This window comes from Vipera ursinii, assembly GCF_947247035.1.
Source record: "Vipera ursinii genome assembly, chromosome: 1".
Lineage (NCBI taxonomy): Eukaryota > Metazoa > Chordata > Lepidosauria > Squamata > Viperidae > Vipera > Vipera ursinii.
Window position 1 is genome coordinate 140,871,689 of NC_139512.1, and position 23,923 is coordinate 140,895,611.

The window sequence follows — 23,923 nt, forward strand, 5'->3', positions numbered from 1 at the left end:
GTGATATTGATAAATACTTTCTGTCCTGCAGTAATGGAGGCAGAAATGTAAGTCAAAGTGTTGAAGAAGAAAAGCATGCATTGGCTGATTGTGTAAAACACAAACAAGAACAAGAATTGGTGCAACTTAAAATTGGAACTTATTGGAATCTACAGGAAACAAAACATGAATATTGAAATAACATAATACAGTAAAAGCACAAACAGAATGCTGGCAAGGAAAAGCATTACAGGGTTAATTTTTACAAAAGACTGAGGGAAAAGTGGACAAGCCCTAACAAGCCCTAACAAGCAGGCATATACATAGAATGAAGGCTACTGCTAAGCTTGTAAGCCGCCCTGAGTCTTCGGAGAAGGGCGGGATATAAATGTAATAAAAATTAAAAAAAAGATAAAAAAAGATAAAACCTGGCAATGGCTTACAACTGGAAAATTAAAAGGAAGAAGAAGAACAAGGCTTGATGCAATCAAAGCCAGAATTAAACAAAATCATCAAATGATTCAAAGGGCAGATTGTGGAAAGAAATAGAACAAATGGTAGGTTATATAGTTAGTGCTAAGAGATTGCAAGAAGGTCACATAAACTGACTTTAAAAAGATAACACAATTGCCAAAATAATTCAATGAAAATCTGTAAAAATGACCATATGCCAATAATAAAACATTGGTGATAGCATGTCGAAAATGAGCAGGTTGAAATATAATGCGAGTCCTAAATACAGACTGATAAAAGTCTTGGCTCATAACACACCAGATATAATTGTGGTTGAAAAGAAGAAAGTGGGGATAATTGATGTGGCAATACCAGGAGACAGGAGAATAGAAGACAAAGAACTGAAGAAGATCACAGTTGAAAACTGAAATTAAAAGATTATGGCCTAACCTGGTGGTGGCGATCCCAGTCAGTATTACTCATGAGATTGTGCTCGGAAGATCAAGCAGATTCTCAGTTGAGAGGAGAAAATGCAGAATTAGAATGATCTACAATAAGGTTTAATCAGGTTCCTTAGAAAACATTTTCTTTTGCTTGTAAGTCCTCCAGGTCCTGGAACTGTATTCCTTTTAGATAGAATGTCTGGCAGTGTAGAATATGCATAGGAGACAAGTGTGTTTTACATGACCTTCAAAGGAAAAAGAATCCATTGTTCAAAATGGTTTCGCTAGATCTGCCTACATTCAGTGTGCTTATTGATACACATGTCTTACTTGCCCTGAAGTCAGGAGATTTGAAAATCATATCTAAGCGGAACAACCAAGGGGTCTGGGAGCCCTCATAATCCTTTGCTAAGTTTCCTACAGTCCTTGGCCTAAGTTCCAGAAGCCCCTTCTTGGATTTCTAGAATATCTAATTTGTTCCTACCCTGAAAACGTCTTTTCTTGGAAAGAAAATATAGTTGGTAAGGAAGAGAGGATGTTAGAAAGAATAAAGATAAGGTTTTTAAAAAGAGGTAATCTATGTCCCTTTCCATCACTAACATTGATTGTACTTAACAGTCATGATCTGGCTTCTCCTCAAAGATTATTCCCAAATTCAGGGGGTGGGGAAGGCTTCTTTAGACATTGAGCTTTACTTTCCCTCTTGGTTTAATAAGTCTCTGTGTTCTATACCTTCAGATGTCACGATGAAACTTGGATGTATGGCAAGAGCTTAACAGGGGTTGAAAGCAAGTCATAGCATTGGTCAGTCTAGGGTAGGGGTGGGTAACATGGCAATTTTATGGCCAGTGGACTTCAATCCCCAGAATTTGTGAGCCAGCCACTCTGGGCTAGGCTTGAACCTAGCCATAATATTGGATAATTTGACTTCATGTAACTACCTGGCTTGGAAATGGCATATTACCTTTTAGACTCAGAAAAATATGTCCTCAAGAATGAAGGAATTTTTGCATATTTGCTGTGGATATTTTGTATGAGAGGAGAGAGGGGTTGTACGTTTTGCTCATCCTTTTTGCAGCCTTTTCACAGTGGTAGAAAATCCATTTACAATTATTTTCCCTACTGAATAACAGCTATATCTTCAATATTAATATTTATTTTATTGTAGGCATTTCTAGGCTTATCCCTTAACAAAATGCTTGGTGTTGCTTTTAACAAAAATAAAAAACCGAATCAGTGCTATAAAGCAAGTCAGCTGAATGGTACAAAACTATCTACAATATCTCTCTCTCTCTCTCTCTCTCTCTCTCTCTTTCTCTCTCTCTTTCTCTTTCTCTCTCCTATGCTACTTCTTATGCTGCCACCATCACTAGGAGTCAAAAATGATTTGATGGCACATAAACATTCAATCAGCCAATCATTCCAGGTGCTTTTGTCTAAAATTTGCTGATTGGATGGTCCTGTTGTGATTCAGGGTCAACCTGTGGGTTCGGCAGTTGGGTCGGATGATTCAGAGGAGGAGGAGGGGGGTGTTGGAGAGCCTGCAGAGAACAGCCCGGAGGCTTCGCAGAGCCCTCAGCCAGGCCCCTCCCATCTGGTCACTACGCAGACCCAGCTGTGTGAGCCTGACAGCGTGGATGAAGATGACCCACAGCTGGCCCTGTTCAAGGATGCCCGACGCAGGAGGCAGTCAATCAGGAGTAAACAGAGGAAGGCAATGGGGCACCTCGGAAGGAGGCAGAGAGAAGCCATGCCTTGAACTGTTTAAAAGGGGAATGTGTGGGAGGGCTGGTTTGCTGAAGGCAACCGTTTGAATAGCTCCTGTTTCATAGTTCGTGTTTTTGTTTGGCTCTGTTTGCTCTGTTTCATGTCAATAAATTTGGCAGGCTTAGTTCCAGCCTCTTGCCTTTTTGTAAAGGGGTTGTCCCTGCCTTTTCTGCAGGGCCGGTAGTAGGCTGGTACAGAACAGGTCCAAAAGAAGGGTCCTAGCTAAGGAGCTTTAGACCTGGCCAATCAACAATTTATCCTGCATCAACTGGTAGATAAACAAATCTTCTAGCTGCCTACAAAGGACCCTCTTTCTTCCCTTCATTGATCAGCAGTTGACTTTTGACTAAATTCCTAAATAAAGGTAATGGAAGAAATTGACAACCCAACAATAGATTGACAGTTAAACCTGATTAGGGACAGATCATCATGGAGAAGATCTATCTATAAGGTCACTAAGAGTCAACACTGACTAGATGGTACATAATCAATTAAGAAATCCATAGAAAAGATAATGAGTTGTCTTTTCCTCCCTTCTCCCTATTGATGGTCAGGGGTATCAAATGGAAAGCAGGGTCCTGGAAGGAGGCTATGAAAATTGGGAGTGGAAGAAACAAGAGCAAATTTCACCCCCATCTTGTTTTTCCAGTTACTGAAGAGGCCATACAAGGAATAGCATGTCCTTTCATTATGCACACATCAAACAAGAAACTAGAAAAGAGGCTAAGTGGGGATACACTAAAGAAAATGCACATGCTGATAAACTCCAATCACCATGAGTCAATTGCTTACCTTTGATGGAAGGGCATCGCCTCAGTTCTTCAGCATGGAGAAGTCACATCAACATAACAACATTAAGGTCAATATTGATGCAACATCAACGGTGTTTTTTTTGTTTTGTTTTGTTTTTGTTTTGCCCAAGATGGCGACGGCCGCAGCCTAAGCTTCGGGCGCTCTTCGAGGGCTCCAAGGAATTAGCTTAGGGAGGCCCACGGTATGTTCAGGTGACTCTGGGGGTGGGGGATTTAATAAACAGCTGCTGGGCGCTATTCTTTGCGGCGCTGAGCCCCCCCCTCCGAACTAGCGGCGCTGGAGAACTGCCGCCTGCCGAGCTCCATTATGGCGCCGAACGCTGTTGCAGCGCTGTGAAGCCCGGGACGCCTTGCTTGATTTCTTTCTTCTGCCGGCTTGCCGAGGCGACTTTGGGGATTGGGAGGATTCTGAAACAGCTGCTGGCCGCTGCTCCTCGTGGTGCGGAGCCCCCCCCCTCCGAACTGTCAGCTTGCTGATCTGAACTGGCGGCTCTCGAGAACTGCCTGCCTGCCGATTTGCCGAGCTTCGCTATGGCGCTGAGCACTGCGACAGCGATGTGAAGTCCGGGATGCCTTGCCTTGCTTCCTTCTTCTGCCGGCTTGCCGAGGCGTCTCTGGGGATTGGGGGAATTTTAAAACAGCTGCTGGGCGCTGCTTTTGTGGTGCTGAGGCCCCCCCCTCCGAATTAGCGGCTTGCTGATTTGAACTAGCGGCGTTTGAGAATCTGCCTGCCTGCCGACCTGCTGTTCTCCGCTATGGCGCCGAGAAGTCTGGGACGCCTTGCCCTGCCTTCCCTCTTCTGCTTGCTCGCCGTGAATACCCTCTGCTTGTCGGAGGGGCAGCGGCGATGATCCCACCGGTTAGAGATCTTTTTACGATCATCAGCTGGCTGGCGCCGTTTTTGGCGGCGCGGAGCCTTTCTCTCCTCCCGGATGGTGGCTGCAGACGGTGGGCCTGGTCATCGGCCTCGGCGGACATGTTGGCGAATTCCCGGACTTAATACATCTGCTGGGATTGCCTCTCTCCGCCGTTGGAAGATTGCCTGGACTGGCGGACGGGCGTTGGGAAAGAATGCTTCTGTTCTTCCCCCTCCCGGACTGGTGGTGCTGGCTGGAGATGAGAGGATCGACAGAGGCCTGGCCTGCCTGTTTTTACTTTCCCTGTTGACAGGCAGGCATTTGGCTAGCTCCATGCCTGATGGGAATTAAGATCCCTCCTACTGATAGTCCAGTGTGGTCGGGACCGGACCGTGGTGGGAGGACGGTTTTGGACTGGTCAGCGGCCACCTCACTGGTGTGAGAGACCAGTTGGGGTGGCCCTGGCTCAGGATTCCCTTTTCTCTCTCTGCTCCTGATTGGACTCCTCAGCCGGAGTGAGAGGACGACTGAGGTTGTCCCTTGGATTTCCATCTCAGGTGAGAGCTGAGATGGCTTTGCAGATTAGGAGATATGCCTACTGGACTTTTTCACCATCTATACACCATCACTGAGCGATCCTTGGACATATTCATAACATCTGCCCTAAAAGACTATCCCAGCACAGTATGATTTATCATTATTCCGGAGCGGACTTGTATGCCCTTAGGGCAGTTCCTGCCTCATGGGCGCGACCTGTCGCCTATTTCCATACTCCCCTTAATGACGATCCCAAGCTTTGGGATTCCGAGAGGTGGCTGGGCTTAGATAGGGGCCTCGAGTTAAGACATGCTAAGAGGCCCCTGATAAAATTTTTAGCCGGTTATTTTAAGAAGTTAGGGAGGGGGAGGGAGGGGGGGGGTAGGGAGGGAATCTTTAACCGGCACTCAGTCTGGTCCTGTTAGAGGTCCTGACGGGACGGGGTCTGGGGAGGTGGCTGCTGGTTCTGGGAATGTGGGGGTGGGGCTTCAAATCCCCACGGCGATAGGGAATGGCAGCAGGTGTTTGCGCGGAGGGCCATATCAACATCTGGGATCGCGCCCCGCTATCTCCGAGCTGTGGCGCGCTCCGACCCTCCAGTTAGCACCCTCTTACCCGGGGATGAGGGTGATCAGGCCCCTGAGCTCAGGTTGGTCTATTTTAACGCTAGATCCGTAGTTAACAAAGCTCCCCTCATCCGTGATCTGATCGAGGAGGAATGTGCGGATCTAGCGTGCATCACGGAAACTTGGTTGGGTTCGGAGGGAGGGGTGCCTCTCACCGAGTTATGCCCACCAGGTTTCCAGTTGCTGCACCAGCCACGGGCTCAGGGCAGGGGTGGTGGGGTGGCAGTGGTTATTCGGGAGACCTTGTGTCTCCGGGAGGCCACCATTGTCCAGATGGCCGGGAGTGAATCCCTCCTCTTGAGATGTGGTCCTAGGGTTCAGTTGGGCTTGTTGCTCACATACCTGGCACCCAGCTGTGTGGCAACAGCCCTGCCTGAGCTGCTTGACACCCTCTCAGGGTTGGCGGTGGAGTTCCCCAGGCTTATAGTCCTGGGTGACTTCAACCTGCCATCACTGGGGGGGGTCGTCGGAGTTAGCTCGGGAGTTCATGGCTTCCATGACAGCCATGGGCCTGACCCAGGTTATTGAGGGTCCTACTCACGAGGGGGATCATACTCTCGACCTGGTGTTCCTGTCTGGACAGTGGTTGGATGATCTGGGAGGGGGTTCTCCATCCATCACCCCTCTGTCATGGTCAGATCATTACCTCCTGAGGCTGGTTTTCTGTCATGCCATCCCCCGCCACTGGGCGGCGGAACCGACCAGGTGGTTCCGCCCCAGGCGCCTAATGGACCCGGACCGGTTCCAGAGGGCGCTTGGGCCGATACCTATCACCCTTACCCACAGCCCAGTCGATGCTCTGGTGGAGGCCTGGGAAACGGCTGCCACCAGGGCACTCGACTGCATTGTACCCATGCGACCTCTGACTCGGCGCAGATCCCGTTGGGCCCCATGGTTCTCTGTGGAGCTCCGGGAGATGAAGCGTCGGAGACGAGGTCTAGAGAGCGGTTGGAGGTCCAGCCGATCTGAATCCGACCGATTGCAGTTAAGAACCTTTATAAGGTCTTATCTTGCAGCGATAAGGACGGCGAAGTCTAACTACTTTGCCGCCCTTATCGCATCCGCAGATAATCACCCGGCCGCCCTGTTTAGGGTGACTCGCTCCCTCCTTAACCAGGAGGTGAGAGAGGATCCCTTGCAGGGACGAGCCGAGGAGTTTAGTCATCATCTGGCGGACAAAATCGCTCGGATCCGGACCGGCCTGGACTCTGACTGGGCAGAGTCTGATGTGGAGGAATCAGGCGGTCTTGAGCATGTTATCTGGACTGAGTTCGACCCTGTTTCCCCTGATGATGTGGACAGGATCATGGGGAGACTGAGCTCCACCACCTGTTTGTTGGATCCGTGCCCCTCCTGGCTAGCTTATGCGGCTCGGGAGGGAACACGAGGCTGGTTCCATGCAGTAATAACTGCTTCTTTGAAGGAGGGTGTCTTCCCTGCCGCCTTGAAGGAGGCGGTGGTGAGACCCCTCCTCAAGAAGCCTGCTTTGGACCCGGCTGTTTTAAACAACTATCGTCCAGTCTCCAACCTTCGCTTTCTGGCGAAGGTTGTTGAGAGTGTGGTGGCGCATCAGCTCCCTCTGTTCCTGGAGGAAACTGATTATCTGGACCCGTACCAATCGGGCTTCAGGCCCGGACACAGCACGGAGACGGCATTGGTCGCACTGGTGAATGATCTCTGGAGGGCTAGGGACAGGGGTTGCTCCTCTGTCCTGGTCCTATTAGATCTCTCAGCGGCTTTTGATACCATCGACCATGGTATACTGCTGCGGCGTCTCAGGGGGTTGGGAGTGGGAGGCACCGTTCTACGGTGGTTCTCCTCCTACCTCCGGGGCCGCTCGCAGTCGGTGTTGACAGGAGGGCAGAGATCCGCCCTGAGGTCTCTCATTTGTGGAGTTCCTCAGGGGTCGGTTCTCTCACCTCTCCTGTTCAACATCTATATGAAGCCGCTGGGCGAGATCATTCGTGGTTTTGGGGTGGGGTATCACCAGTATGCTGATGATACCCAACTTTTTCTTTCCACCCCGAACCAACCCAGTGATGCCCTCTCCGTGATGTCCCGGTGCCTGGAGGCGGTTCGGGTCTGGATGGGGAGAAACAGGCTTCGTCTCAATCCCGCCAAGACTGAGTGGCTGTGCATATCGGCGTCTCGGGTGAACCATGTTATTCCACCTCTAATGATGGGGGGTGAGGTGTTACCCCCCCGTTGATAGGGCTCGCAACGTGGGCGTCCTCCTGGATTCACGGCTCAATTTTGAAGATCACATAGGAGCCGTGACCAGGGGGGCTTTTGCACAGGTTCGCCTGGTGCGCCAGTTGCGTCCCTATCTGGGCCGAGACGCCCTACGCACAGTCACTCATGCGCTTGTGACCTCCCGTTTGGACTACTGTAACGCTCTCTACATGGGGCTGCCCTTGAAGACCACTCGGAGGCTTCAACTGGTGCAGAATGCGGCCGCGCGAGTTGTAATGGGGGTTTCCCGATACTCCCATGTAACACCTCTACTCCGCAAGCTGCATTGGCTTCCGGTTGCCCTCCGGGTGAAATTCAAGGTGCTGGTTATCACCTATAAAGCCCTACATGGCCTGGGTCCGGGATATTTGAGGGAACACCTGCTGCCGGCATCAAACGCCCTTCGCCCAGTGCGCTCCCACAGGGAGGGTCTGCTCAGGGTTCCGCCGGTGAGAGATTGCCGGCGGGTGACACCCAGGGATAGGGCCTTCTCAGTGGGAGCGCCTGCCCTCTGGAACCAGCTGCCGGTGGAGCTGAGGACTGCCCCCGACCTCCGATCATTCCGCCGGGGCCTGAAGACCTGGCTCTTCGAGCTCTCGGGCCCAGGCTGAGGAGAAAATTTTAACTGTGGTTTTTAAATGTACAGGGTGAATTTAATATTTTTTAACTGGTTTTTAACTTTTGTATGTTTTGATTTTTAATTCCCTGTAAACCGCCCTGAGTCCTCAGGGAAAGGGCGGTATATAAATATAATAAAATAAAAATAAAATAATAAAAATAAAATAGATAATCAAACCTGACAAATAAGCCATTGTGGCTACTTTGTTTCCTTCTTTTATATTTTCCTAACTTGGTTTTTGATTTTGATTTTTTTGTTTTTTCACGAGTTTTCAGAAGTGTTTGCCATTGCATTCTTCCTGGGTTTGAAAGAAAGTGGCTGGCCTAGAGTCCCCAAACAGGGCTCCATGACTAAATCAGGATTAGAATTCATGGCCTTTAACTACTACACCAAGCTGGTTCTCATCTTCACCCATAAAACCTATCAGGTTTGTATCTCTTGAAGCAATAGGTAGATTCAAATTCCTTTGTAAGTTTCAAAGATAAATACCAATTTTCCATTTTTTAAAAAAGAGCATTATAAAGTACAAATATTACAGGAAAATGTACACCAAAATGTCTGCATTATAAAAAGAATACATAAGAACATATTATACTAAGGAAAATTCCTTGCAAAAATATTTCTTGTAGCAATGGCTATAATAACATAAATTTACAAAAAACAACAACAACCCTGTATATATGTTTTGGGAAGATCTTAAAAACTAAAAAAAGGTGTGGAAATGAAGGGAAGCATTTAAAACTGGAAATGCAGAGAAATTGGCTTCATAATCATTCCTCATGGATAGCTTTAAAAAAATATCTGTATATTTGTGTTTGCGTGTATGTGTACACACGCACACTCGCATACATAGGAAAATATAAACTGCCAGCACATTCTTATAGCAATGGTTTGGTTTTGTTCTTCCCACACTCCTCCCTTTGCACTCAAAACATCCAGTTCTTGAACTTCCTACTTTTGCAGGTCTCATTAGTCATCAAGAGTGGCGTGGAAAACTGCAGGCAGGATTAAGCCTGTAGTTCCACTAATGAGACCAAAATAGCAGTTTACATTCCTGTACTAATTAAACATGTGATATTGTACCTAAGGTTGCTGTGTGGTGTAGTTGTGTTATGATAGGAGGAAGGATGGGTTTTGTACCTTGCAGTAGTGCCCATTCTCTCTCTTGCCATCCAGAACTCCAAGTGGCTCCTTCAAAGCACCCACAATGCCTTTAAGACTTTAGCCTGCCTGGTTTGTGTCTTTGTGTGTCTGTGTGAAACTAACACTGCCTGGATGCAAAGGTGTGATTCTTCATCAAGTACCCAATAGGGGTGTTTCATCTAAACTCCAGCCACAGGATCATCTTGTCTCAACATGTAGTAGCCTTAAGCATAGAGAAAGGTTTATATCTCATTTATTTTTAATCCCATTCTAGCAAGAATAACTGATTACCTTTATATGCTAAATCCCTCTATGTTCTCTAAAGCTCATTGATATCAGGGTAGGAAGTGTCAACAGTTGATAATAACCTCGAGCTTCTCTAAGATCACTAACTCATCTTCTCGTACAATTTCTTCCCTTAGTTCTGCTTCCACTTTCCATAGCACAACCATGAACATCACTCCATGCTTTATATGGAATACCAATCAACCATTTGCTCCCAGGAATCACAGAGTTTTGGGAAAACTGATTTCTTTGTTTTGATTAATATTTTTGAAATGCCTCCTAGCAGAGAAGAAACAACCATTTTGATCATTCTGCAGGTCGACTCTAGTGGCAACTTGCCACACTGTTCTTGCTCCATTTTGCTAAGCTGCTTTCTTACAGGTAACCCATATTCTTCTATGACTTTTCTTCTACAACCACTAATGAAAAGTTACAGCCCTGAGGACCAAAAGAATCACAAATGTACATCCACCTTATGCACAAATACAAATTTAGTAATAATTCATAACATGCTTAGCTCAAGAAGGAAGACTTGCTAGGCTCCCTCCAGCTTGCACATTACTGCCACACGAACACAAGTGGAATCACATTTTTTTACCTGCTCCATTCATCACCTTGAGGTTGCCTTCTTCTCATTCCCAGGAGTAAAACAGGCTTCAGCCGTCCTTAACTACCATATATCAGTGCTAAAATAGTGTTTCTTCTCTATTCCGCCACCATTCAAGGCAGCCTTAATATCTGAATAATCTATTAAGTTTTCCTACCCATTGCCTTGGTAGAAAGGCAAGTGACTTGGGAGACACAACAGTTTCAGGGCAGGGATTGACCAAGGGGTCAGCAAATGTCATGTAGGAATAGGATGACTTAAGGATAGGGAGATGGCACTAAATCCAAGAAGTAAGGAAAGGTCCAATAAAGATGCATCTGCTTGTTAATTCTTGTCCAGGTGTTCAATGTGAACGAACAATTTCAGGGACTCTTCTACCTTAGAGTGCTTTCTAGTTCATCCCAATTTGGAATGCTCTGCCCTTGAAAGGGAGAGTGCCTATGAATCAAGTTTAGTGTTTTACAACTCTTTTTTTTCTTTTTTGCAAACAGAACATATGTTTCTTTGAAAGCAGGCAACTCTGTACAGTACCAGGTGTCATCCTTCCCCTGAAGCATCACAAGCTAGCAAGTCAAACACACTGATGTTGCTTAAGAAGCAGTACCTGGTGAAGGATCTGTGTATTGCTTGTCTGAATGTACATATACAGGTGGTCTTTGATTTGTAACCAGGGCTTTTTTTCTCATAGAACACTCAAAACGGAGTTCTGGCACCTTTTTTGGATGGAACCTTGTAGGGTAGGCAAGGCGGGTTGTATGACATGTGTGAGTTCCGGCACCTTTTTGTTTTATAAAAAAAGCACTGTTTGTAACAGTTCATGTACTGGCGTTCCAAGTTACAACAGCACTGAAAAAAAATGACTTATGATGGTTTTTCACACTTATGACCTTTGTGGCATCCCCAGGGACACGTGATCAAAATTCAGATGCTTGGCAACTATGATGGCTGGAGTACTCCAGGGTAAGGTGATGGTCTTTTTCATCCTTCTGACAAGCAAAGTCAATGAGAAAGCCAGATTCACTTAACAACTGTGTTACTAACTTAAAAATTGCAGTGATTCACTTAACAGGAAAGGGGCAGGAAAGGTCGTAAAATGGGGCAAAATCCACATATATATATGTATCATCTATATGTATGTAGTTCGAAAGCATAGCAGTTCGAAAGCACGTAAAAATGCAAGTAGAAAAATAGGGACCACTCCGGTGGGAAGGTAACGGTGTTCCATGCACCTTTGGTGTCTAGTCATGCCGGCCACATGACCACGGAGACGTCCTCGGACAAGTGCTGGCTCTTTGGTTTTGAAATGGAGATGAACACCAGCCCCTAGAGTTGGAAACGACTAGTACGCATGTGCGGGGGAACCTTTACCTTTATCTATCTATCTATACTATACTATATGTTAAGTGTTTGTTAAGTATTTAGAATACCTTGCTAGGCCCCAAACATGGGGCAAATCTTATTCCCTGTTTCAGCCTAACCCAAGGCCATCAACACAGTGACAGCTCATATTTGTGTAAATTTTTTGGATTGCCCTTTAATTCTTTGTTAGCAATCCAAAAAAATTATATATATATATATATATATATATATATATATATATATATATATATATATATATATATATATATATATATATATATATATATATATACATATGTAGATCTAGAGTCTCGGGTTTCTTCCCGCGTTCCTTTCATCTTCAGAAAGTTGTGGCGACGTTTCGACGAAATCCCATCCGTCATCATCAGGCCGGAGTGTTCCTCCTGCTGCTTCCAGGAGCAATGCGTGGTCTGGCTGTTCCTTTCCTTCCAACTGCTGGTGGGGCTGTCTTCTGATTGGGTGGATGCGTGGTTGTCTTCTGATTTGTTGGAGGCGTGGCTGTCTTCTGATTGGGTGGGGTGTGTTCTGAGTGTTGTGATTTGGTGTCCTGAGGAGTGGGCTGTGTAGTGGCCTCCAGAGCCTTGGCCCGTCTCCGAGTTCGAGGACCTGCTATGTATCTCTGGTATGGGTCAGTCAGGTTAGTGTGTGCGTTCTTCTGCTTGGGTGATGGCACTTTTGCTTGACTTGTTCTGTCTTCTGTGTGGGAGAGTTTTTGTTCTGGGTGTGGATGAGTCTTGCTGGGGCTGGTGGCATTTGGGGTTGTTTGTTGGTTTTTTAAATCCTTGTTTGCTGAAATTCATTTCTCTATCAATGCTGGTTTCCATATATATATATATATATATATATATATATATATATATATATATATATATATATATATATATATATTCCATCTAAATTCCCAGTGAAGTTTGACACCATAATACATTCATGAATTTATGCCATCTTATGAAAGATTTTTCTTTCTTTCTTTCTTTTTTCTTTCACTAGTAAAAAATTAAAACTGATTAAAAATGTAAAAGGACGTTAGAGGTTCTGTGCACATTCAGTGGTGTGAGCTTATATGTTTGGGTGAGTGAGGGAGACATCAACAATAAATGAGCTAGCTAAACAATAAAGAAGGATTTCTTATCCTATGGCACAATGAATGTTTTATTAATAAGCAACTTCCTTTTTTGTTTTTCATCTAAGTTCTGTTTGCAGGCAAATGCTCGGTGGCCAAACAGGTTTTTTCTTTCTTTCTAGGATTTGGGAGAGGCAGGTGCCATTGTGGCTGATCATTTCTACAAGTAAAAAATCTAATTTTGCCAGAGTCAGGGATGGTTAGATAACCCAATGCTATACACAAGGCCAACCTGGTTCCCGAATAGAGTGTAGGACCTTTTTCATGGAGAGGACCTCATTTTCTTTAAGGTAATATGATCTTAGGGCCACACACCAGTATAGAGGTACTAGGAACTGGACTCTGAAAATTGGTAGGGCTAGAACAGCAAAGCCCAATTTAATTTCAATATTGCAAAATTAAGCTACTGGGATGCAACTAACACAATTGCTCTTCCTGTGTGCAATAATTTCCTTTTCAGGCTACCAATAGGTACCTTTTTATTTCAGTATGATTTGGTCTTCCTCCCAGAAGTGAAGTGATTTACAAGAAAACAATGAAAGCCATCTTAAATAAAACTAAGACAGAAAAAGAATGTACGTGACCCAGGATAATGTTACAGGATCCAACCTGGGTCTGTCACCGGGACCATGAGGTTTTGTCTTCTGAGCTTTTGGACTCGTGCTGAAGTTCCTGAAGATGGGTGACCAACTCAGACTGGCTTCTGCAAAACTGAGATAACCCACCAAATCCCCAACCCAATATAAGTGCAATTTCAGAGTTTTTGAAGGAGGAAGAGAAACTCAGGAGCCCTTCTGTCAAATTCCCTTCAAAGGGGTTTATTTTGATTGGAAACCAGGAACTTTCCTCGGAATCCTAACATCAGAATGTTCTTGGTGGAGTACATGGCCAACCTATGATGGACTATCTAAAGGATATGCATCTTTTGTGATGCAAAGGGCAGCACCTGTGGGCAGAACAAATATTTATTTTTTAAAAAAAATTCAATAGAATTAAATCCAAACTCAAGTACTTGATGTGACCGTGTCATTGCATGAGATATGAAAATGTCATTGCATGAAAAATGAACATTCAGCAGCAACTTTTGTAAAAGCTCTATCAATTGATTTGTCTAAAACTAAAGGGTCATTTCCCCATTCATGGTTTCCTGCACTGAACTGCAAGCAAGCCAAATCCTGATGCACATGTGCGCAGGAATAACTCCCAGGGAATTCATTCAGACTTAATTCTATGCATATACTGATAGGATCAACCTCCATTTCTACTTGAATATGCCTGGAATGTTATTCTCTGTTTTCAATCTTCTTGTTAACAGTGCAGAATAATCTTTGGATATAGTTCACATGTGTGTGAATAGAGCATGTGCTGCTCATGAAATACGGGGTTTAAGTATAAAACCCTCTTTGCAATATTAAGTTGGTATTCCTAAAATATGCATTAGTAGAGCACCTATCCCATGCCATAATGCACTGCGTTCTCAGAATAGACTGCATCTTTCAACATCATGTTAACATCTCTTGTAACTTACCATTTCATATTATATTGAAATGAGATCTGGCACTTTTGGGGTCTTGTGGAAGATGAAAAAAAAAAGGGTTTCCAGCAGTCTTCCTCTTAGATATAATTGAAAAAGAGGCAAGCATAGAGGCATGCTGTGATTCACGCTGCCAGACAGTGATCTTGAATCATTCAGATTATGAAAATACAGCTGAGTGCAGAAAAGATGACAATTTCCCCTGCCATCATTGTCAAAATGAAAATTTCAAGCAGTTCAGGATGAAATGGGAGGGGGGGAGAGAGGAAAACCAAGCTTGCCCAGTTTAACTGGGTTCTCCCAGTGGACTTATAATCAGGCGGTATAATGACAATGTTTCTTTTTCCTATTAGAGAAATTTGTTGGCACCTGCAAGTGAACTAAAGCAACCCGCTGGAAGGTAACTGCGCTGCAGATAGCTTAATGATGCATCAGACCCTCACCTGCTGTTTTGGGAGGGGAAGTAGAAGCTGGCCTATGATGGGAATATTTGACCCATACATCTTCCCAGCAGTCCCGCTAGGAGAATATGAGGAGGCTGAGATTTGACAGGAGGGGGGGGTTGCTGATTCACACATCTGGATCTCATTTGTCACCCAACACAGCCTGTGCTAATCTTGTGGTGCCCATCATAGCAGGCTGGCAAAGGCGTCCGGGGAAATGTAGAGGACACATATAAAGTATGACATTACAAAGACCCTAACTGCGGAGGCTGCAGGTGCATTAAATAAGTTAGGTTTTAGGTTTGCCTTCAGTGCTCATTGCAAACCTAATTCAATAAATTACGAGGAAGAATAATCATAGGGTTGGTGACATCTGTTGTTGTTGTTAGCTGCGAAGTCGTGTCCGACCCATCGCGACCCCATGGACAATGTTCCTCCAGGCCTTCCTGTCCTCTACCATCTTCTGGAGTCCATTTAAGCTCACGCCTACTGCTTCAGTGACTCCATCCAGCCACCTCATTCTCTGTCGTCCCCTTCTTCTATTGCCCTCAATCTTTCCCAGCATTAGGCTCTTCTCCAGTGAGTCCTTCCTCCTCATTAGGTGGCCAAAGTATTTGAGTTTTAGCTTCAGGATCTGGCCTTCTAAAGAGCAGTCGGGGTTGATCTCCTCTAGGACTGACCGGTTTGATCGCCTTGCAGTCCAAGGGACTCGCAGGAGTCTTCTCCAGCACCAGAGTTCAAAGGCCATCTACACATCTTCATAAAGTGCATCAGGCTTTCCCCCCCCCCTATGATTAAGAGAAAGAGGGACTGGATGAAAGAAAAGAAAACAGAAGCAACTCTCCAATAATGCTTCAAGCTATAAGGATTGTAACATTCAGGAAAGCACTGTGAGAGGCACCTTGGAGTCCTAGTGGATGATCACTTGAATATGAGGCAGCAGGATGCAGCAGGAGCCAAAAAGGCTAATACAATTCTGGGTTTTAGAAACAGAGGCATAGAATCAAGATCATGTGAAGTATTAATAAATAACACTTTATAAAACCCTAGTACAACCATACCTGGAATAGTGCAACCAATTTTGGTCACCATACTACAAAAAAGATGATGAGACCTTGGAAAAAGTTCAGAGAAGAGCAACTAAGATGATCAGAGGCCTGGAGACTAAATTATATGAAGGACAGCTGGAGGATTGGGTTTGGCTAGTCTAAAGAAAAGAAGAAATAGGGAAGACATGATAGCAGTATTCCAGTATTTGAGGGGCTGCCACAAAGAAGAGGTGGTCAAATTTGTAATGTATTGGGATTTTACTTGAACTGTTTTCACATGTCTTTGAACGCTGCTTAAGGTTGCTCAACTGAGTTGTCTGTGTAACGGTCACTGGCTAGCCAGACATGCAGTCTCCAAAAAGATCATTGGATGATTTGGGGTGGGAATGGGTTCCTTTAAACCTATTGGCCACCGCCTAGTGGCCAACCATATAAGTAGCTACGCAGAAGCCTCTGATTCAGTTCTGTTCCTGTTTGCCTCAATAAAGCAATGTTCCTGTTTGAAACCTCTCGTCTCGCTTATTGCCAGCAAAGAACTCACTACACAACAAAATTATTCTCCAAAGCACCAGAGGGCAGGACAAGAAACAATGGTTGGAAACTGATCAAAGAGAGAAGCAACCTGGAATTAAGGAGAAACTTTCTAACAGTGAGGACAATTAATCAGTGGAACAGCTTTTCTTAGAAATAGTGGGTGCTCCATCACTGGAGGTTTTTATATTTTTATTTTTTATTTTATTTTTATTTTAATTCCATTTATATCCCGCCCTTCTCCGAAGACTCAGGGCGGCTTACAAGCTTAGCAGTTGCCTTCATTCTATGTATATGCCTGCTTATTAGGGCTTTCACACACACCCCAAGCGGCATTATTACAAAGTCAGCTTAATTGCCCCCAACAATCTGGGTCCTCATTTTACCTACCTCGGAAGGATGGAAGGCTGAGTCAACCTTGAGCCTGGTGGGATTTTAAGAAGAGGCTAGACAGTCACTTACCTGAAATGGTATAGGTTCTCCTTGATTGAGCAGGGGGCTGGACTAGAAGACCTCCAAGATCCCTTCCAGCTCCATTCTGTTCTAACACTTGTGGATTCCTTTTGGTGGGTCTACTAGACCTGGATTGCAATATTATCTAGACAATTCCTAGAGAGCAACAAGATGAAAAACGCTGTAACAGTTTGCTACCATCTGGTGGCCATCTGGAGTTTTGCAGGCCAAACTTAGTAGACCTCCTTTTGATAACACAACCTCTTGAAGGAAAAGAAATAGACTAAATGTTAAGGCATGGGTGTTTATGACTCTTTTATATTGATGAAATAGAGTATATATTTTATATACTCTATTGATGATCTAGTGGGTAGATTTAGCTCAGTAGCAAAGCAAGAATTTTACATTCAAAAGATTCACTAACACAGCAGTCCTCAAAGTGTGTTCTTGGGGCCTCTGGGTTTTTGGGGATATATATATATATATATATATATATATATATATATATATATATATATATATATATATATATATATATATATATATATATATATATATATATGTATATGTATATGTATATGTACTGTGTATGTATATGTATATACAATCTAAGTTTTAATACAGTTGCATATTGATAGATATAACCCACATAAACCAAGGCTTGGTGTCTTCATTTTTTTTTAATAATGTCAAGGGTATTTGAGAATGTTGAGAACCACTAGCATAACAAAAAAACAAAAAACAAAAAACACAACAATCTGTCATCTTCAGGAAAGAATGAAAAAAAACAAAAAACCATCCAGTCTGAAAGTCTAAGTTCTAAGGCAGCTTCTTTAAGCATCTATCCAAAGTGCCTTTCCTCAACTATCTTCAGAAGTAAGGCCCAATTTCCACTTCAATTCGCCTCTCCTATTTAGGGCCACCTCTTAGCTTTCCCTTTAATCTTCTGGTCCATCTCCTCCAACTTATTGCTGGGCTTTGAATTTTTCCCAAACTTCTTTCCCTGTTGTATTTTAATGCATCTATTTCTATCTCTGTGGATTAAAATTGTATGTGTTTCTCTTCTAGGTTCCTATGGAGCTCTTCCAGTCAGAACTAAGAGGAAGAAACAGGCTGAAGGAGATGGCAATGGAGAAGGAACAGGCTCTTTTCAAGAGAAGGTGAGGTCACAGGTGGCTGGTTAGGACAACTGTGACCTAGAAATGGAGCTGCCTGTGAAAATGAGGAAAGGGTGAAGATAGGAAGGAAGGAAGGAAGGAAGGAAGGAAGGAAGGAAGGAAGGAAGGAAGGAAGGAAGGAAGGAAGGAAGGAAGAAAGAAAGGAAGGAAATCTTCCACTCTTGGCTATGGAATCTGACTGTGTGACAGTTCTTTTTCTCTCTTTACCATTTCTTTTTTTTAGAGGAAGTATAACTTTTAAGGTCATCTTAACTGTGAGTTAAGGCCTCCACACAGTTGTGCTATAGTTCACGGAGCAGCTAGAAAAAAGACAGGGCTTCTCTAATAAAGTACTTGCATTGGTGCTTTTGCAGGTTTCAAAGCACCCTTCTCAATTACACTGGAAGCATGCATGTCCCTTACCTAAACTGTAGGGAGGAATCCTGGTAGGGCTTTACTGTTCTGTTACTTGTATTCTACAGTATATATTTTGGTCCCTTTGAGTCAAGTTTGACTCCTAGAGACTTACTGGACTAGTCCCTCCAGTTTTCTTGGCAAGATTTCAGAAATAGTTTTCCCTTGCCTTCTACCTAAGGCAGTGGCCCACAATCTTCTGGTCACCAGGGACCAGTTTCATGGAGAGAGGTTTTTCTGTGGACTGGAGGAGGCATGGTTTTGCATGTTGTCTGCATCCCATGGATGGGGCTTTGCTTGTTTGCGTAGCCTGGTTTCATGGACTGGGGTGGGGGTTAGGGACCTCTGACCTAAGGCTGAGAGAGAGTAGCTACCCTAAAGTCACCCAGCTGCACCTAAGGGTAGACTAGAACTCTTTCTTTCTACCCCAATGCCTTAACTGCTACACCAGATTTGCTCTCAAACTTGTGTTCTAGTTGCTCATTAATTGAAATAGGAAGCTAGCAAATTTGGTTGGAAAGGAGCTAGGTTTTGAAGAACCTGTAGGAAGAAATACTCTTTCCAGAATGCAGATCAAAATCTCTCACTTTTCAGACATGCATCAAAAATTAACAGCTGTGCACCATGACCCCAGTTTCTTTTCTTTTTTAAGAAAATTTTATTAAATATACATTTAAAAACAAAAGTGGACATGATTCAACTTCCCTAGCTACAACACTACTATTAGTATTATCTTATGTTACAGAAAAAATAACAAAAACCTAAAATACAGTCTATAACAGGACCAAGTATAACAAACTGTACATATAACATCTGTCGGGGGTTTTTTTTAGTAAACTGTCATACAGTCCTCAGCATTATATTTACATATCTTTCAGTTATGTATTGGTTGGAAGAAATATTACGACAAAAAATTGATTTAAAACCAGAAATCTTTTTATTAGGGATTATTAATGATAATCTCAGTAAAGCATCTCTCTACTAATTAGTACATATCTTAGTACATATCTTAACCGCAGCAAGACTGGCCTATGCCCAAAAATGGAAAAGAAAGGAAACACCCACTGAAGAAGAAATAATAGATAACATTTTATCCTGCGCTGAAATGGACAGGTTAACCCTAGAGATCAAACATAAGAACGAAACGGAGTATTATGAAATTTGGCAAAATTTGAACAATTGGTTAGAGTTAAGGGGGATCGCTGAGATGAACATTGTTTGATTGGTTGATAATGTAAGGATTTCTTATTAGCATCTATATAATGGACCCCAGTTTCTAATTGTAAGGAGGGATGAGCAACAGGGGCCTTTATGGGAGAATGGCCCTTTCTGCCCCTCCTCCCTTATTCTTTCTATTCTGTAATTCTGGTGTGCCCAACTACCTTACACGACCTGACACAGCAAAACACTACTACCCTTTGCTGTGTAATATACCGGCTTTCCATTTCAAAACAGGACGACAAAGAACAAGACGATGGAACAAACAGGCTAAGAGGAACTTCACTAAGCTCCTTATCAATAAGGTTAATAAGGGTCCATGCAATTTACCAATTGCCAGAACGCTACAACTGAGCTTGGGCCGTAAAGGAAGCACATGGGCCTTGGACTTTATTGCTTTTTATACTGGGCTACACTAATATCGCTTTTTAACCTCCTTTTTCCTCCCATAGACGGAGCGTTGTTTCATGTGAATGGCCTCAGTGAAATCCTCCATTTTCTATTGCACTTCTACCTGCCCTAGTTAAGCAGATTAATGGCTCTTTCTTTGGATTTGATCCACCAATCCCTCTGAAAGTGTAGCAGTAAGATTTAGATTCCTCCCCCACCCCCAGTGCTGGGGAGGGAGAGGGGGATAATTTTGATATCCTCAAACGTAGGCATGATCTGGAGTGGCAGAGAAATATTTCCAAACTTCTCTCTTCTTTAAATCCAAGTCATATCAAAAAGGTGACAAGAGGGGGGAAAAGTAATTAGTGAGTTCACAGAGTTCAGTAGGAAAGTTAAAATAGAGTAACACATTACTTTTTATGTGAAGATTTCACAAGACAAATCTTGCCTGTGTTTTAATTGCATGTGACCCTGGCAGTCCCATTCTGAAATGAAGTGCCGTAAAATTAAAGATGACAGACGCTCACAACAAGTCTTGTGATCTTGATTAAACTACAAAGACCACACTTTCTCTCTGCTGCAACTCAGATATGATGGGCTGTTTTATTTGGGGAATTGCTTCATTAATGCTTTCTTTGACTAGACATGTTTGTTACAAAAAAAAGAAAGACAGAAAATATGAATATGATATCCTGAATAGCTAAATGAAGTCCAAACAGCACATTAAAAATCAGGAGCTTGAAAAAAAACATTAAGATTTGAATGTTTCTTTTAAAAAAGGCTCATGATCTTTATATATATATATATATATATATATATATATATATATATATATATATATATATATATATATAATGTTTGTTAAATATTTAGATAAATATCAGTCTCTCTTTAACTCTTTGTTAGCAATTCAAAACAATTATATATATATATATATATATATATATATATATATATATATATATATATATATATACACACACACACACACACACACATAGATAGATAGATAGATAGATAGATAGATAGATAGATAGATAGATAGATATAGATATAGATATAGATATAGATATAGATATAGATATAGATATAGATATAGATATAGATATAGATATAGATATAGATAGATATAGATATAGATATAGATATAGATATAGATATAGATATAGATATAGATATAGATATAGATATAGATATAGATATATGTAGATCTTTGGTCATTCGGGTTTTTCCCCACGTAGAATTGAAGGTATAAGAGCAACGTTTCGACGAAATCTCATCCGTCATCCTCAGGCTGGTGGCTTCAGCTTCGTTCTTCTGGGAGAAGTGTGTGGTAGTGGCTGTTTGTTCCTCTTTTTTAAACTGCCAGAGGGGGTGTGTTCTGTGGGTGGAGGTGTGCTCTGATTGGGTGGGGGGGTTAGCTGTGTTCTGATTGGGTGGGGGTGTGTTTTGAATGGGGGCTGTGTTCTGATTGTGTTCTGTATATTATGTTGCTTAGAGAATCTACAATTCTTATACCGTTTATATTTTGGTGAGAATACAACAAGATCTATGTTGGGAATGGAATAGAATAGAATAGAATAGAATAGAATAGAATAGAATAGAATAGAATAGAATAGAATAGAATAGAATAGAATAGAATAGAATAGAATAGAATAGAACCCTGATTTAGTCATTTGACCATATCAAATATATAATACTGATACAAAAATACATATAGATACAAAGAAAACAATAGGAAATTTTCATAGTAAGTAAAAGAAGTTCTCTTCCATATGAAGAATTGCCAGTTGGACCAATAAATAAAATAGGAATTTAAATTGTTGCTTTTTTTAATAAATAGCTTGATTTTGCATAGTTTGGAATTCAAGCACTGCTACTACCAGTACTATCAATAATGATATACTGAAATTAAGTTGTTAAAACACAAGCTCAGGTTTGTGTAAAATAATTGGTAATCCTATTTGCACAGCTACAACTATTGCACTGTTTAATGGATGGAATGAAATCCTGAAAGTGAGAAATAATGTGCATATTCTTCCATTCAGGAGAATCACATGACTTTGGCTACCTTCTGTATCACCCTCCTAAAGGGTACTAAATGCAGTGAGATTTATTTCTGAATAAACAAACCTCATTTGCATTGTTTCTCTGTGTCCCCTTCCTGCTATCCCTTCCGGTCAATAGGCCTCCCGTGGCCTCTCTCAGAGTTGTCTTCTCTAAATTGGTGGAAGAGCAGGCTGTCACTTAAAGTTTAAAACAACAATAACATTAATATTGAATTAATTCATTCATTCATTAAATAGCCTAGTTGTCCAGGTTGATTCCAGGATCAGCCACTTGAGACTAGATATATTAGTCAGCATCTGTTATGTGTTGACTCTACTAATGACTTTAAGTTACAGGAAAAGGGATTCTAATTTTTACAGGATATTAAATGACCAATAGTTAACAAGGCTAAATTGTGAAATAATCACTGGCACTCGCTACTAAGACAATGTATTATTGATGCTATTGAAAATGTTGCCTCTATTTACCAAGCCAGGAAACTGCTGCCTTTAATTACCTATTTGCTTAAGTCTAGTAATAATTACACTGAGATGCTATCCTATGCCAAGTTGCACACATTTCTGTGGGAAATCGATGGGATTCAAGTATGCATAACTTGATGTGTGGCTGCCAACTCTTCTTCACCAATTAAAAACTCTTGAAATGCTAGTTACCTGGAACAATGGAAATTCAGTGAGATTATTTATTTATTTATTATGAATAATAATTTATAATTTATACAAGGCATTTTATTTATAATTTATTTAAAGGCTTTAAAATATATTTATGTTTTATTTAGAGCTTCTACACCCTATTCTTCAGCTGAAAAAGTGTCAGTGCCAAATGGTTCCTTCCAGCTGACTTCAAGTCTTTTAATATATATAAAAAAGCAAACCAATAAAATAATTCCATTGATTACACCTGTTAAAACCAGGAAACAATTTTTGGCATGCATGCCTATCATTGTATGTAATAGGCATGCATTTTCTATAAAACTGGCTAAGTGTGATTTGGAAGTTCTTACATTCCATCACATCAATGATAAATGTCTGTAAGCTTTCCATCCAGCCTTTTTAAAAATAAAATCTTTTTTTTTGTTGTTTGATTACCTCTGCCACACTTTATTCAACAGATTAACAAATTAAGGTTACTTTTGCTTTCTACAAACCTTCCAAAACAGTTCAAAGGCAAAATTATCTGCTCTTATTGAGAATGCACAGAGATGACTAGGGCTATCAATACTCCCTCCAGCTAATCAATAGGACATAAAAAAGGGCACATCAAACCAAATATCCCATTGGTACTTTTTTCAGCCAGGTGCTTTCCCCAGGAACTACAATCAGGGCTCTGGTGGCTGGAGTGATAGATGGGAGACAGATATTCCAGACATTAGGCACCTGAAGCAAAGTGCTGAAGCTCTGCCTTTGGCTGAGAGGCCAGAAAGCCATAGTTTTACGAAAAGCAACACCAGTGTTGATTCAATTTCTTGAGGGTCAGGCTAGATTATTCTTAAGGTGACTTCCATTTCCACAGTTCAGTGTTTCTGATGAACTGTCTTTGAGCCATGGATGAACACTTAACTATGAGCCAGCACTCTGCAGCAGCAACCAAAAAAGCTAATACAGTCCTGGGTTGTATAAACAGAGGCATAGAATCAAGATCACACAAAGTATTAGTATGGCTTTATAAAACCCTAGTAAGACCACACCTGGAATACTGCAGCCAATTTTGGTCACCATTCTACAAAAAAGACGTTGAGACCTTGGAAAAAGTTCAGAGAGGAACAACTAAGATGATCAAAGGCCTGGAGACTAAAACATAC